Source organism: Elephantulus edwardii, unplaced genomic scaffold (assembly GCF_000299155.1).
Source record: "Elephantulus edwardii isolate Elephantulus edwardi_28Jun2011 unplaced genomic scaffold, EleEdw1.0 scaffold00017, whole genome shotgun sequence".
In the NCBI taxonomy this organism is placed as follows: domain Eukaryota; kingdom Metazoa; phylum Chordata; class Mammalia; order Macroscelidea; family Macroscelididae; genus Elephantulus; species Elephantulus edwardii.
This window is the reverse complement of record NW_006399767.1, coordinates 12,589,424-12,589,814: the sequence shown is the minus strand read 5'-3', so window position 1 is coordinate 12,589,814 and position 391 is coordinate 12,589,424.

Below are 391 nucleotides of genomic sequence, written 5' to 3'. Positions count from 1 at the left end.
CAGCATAGTATTCCATTGTGCGAATATACCACAGCTTCTCTAGCCATTCGTTTGTTGATGGGCACTTAGGTTGTTTCCAACTCCTTGCTATTGTGAACAATGCTGCAATGAACATGGGTGTGCATTCTTCATGACCTTTCTAGACTCCCAAATGTGCAATTTACTGAGATTTCCCTGCTTACACTTAAATAAAATTAAATTATATGAACACTGTGACACTCAGGTGTCAAATGTGATAATGGTTACCCATGGTGGACAGTGTTTTCTTAAGCTTCCTGATTAAAACAAGCTTGGAAGCAGGAGTGGCATCCACTTTCAAAATAGCTTGCTTCCAGAACTATTAACTTGGAGAAATGATGAACATTGTACAATTTGTTCAGGTCTTTTGTCC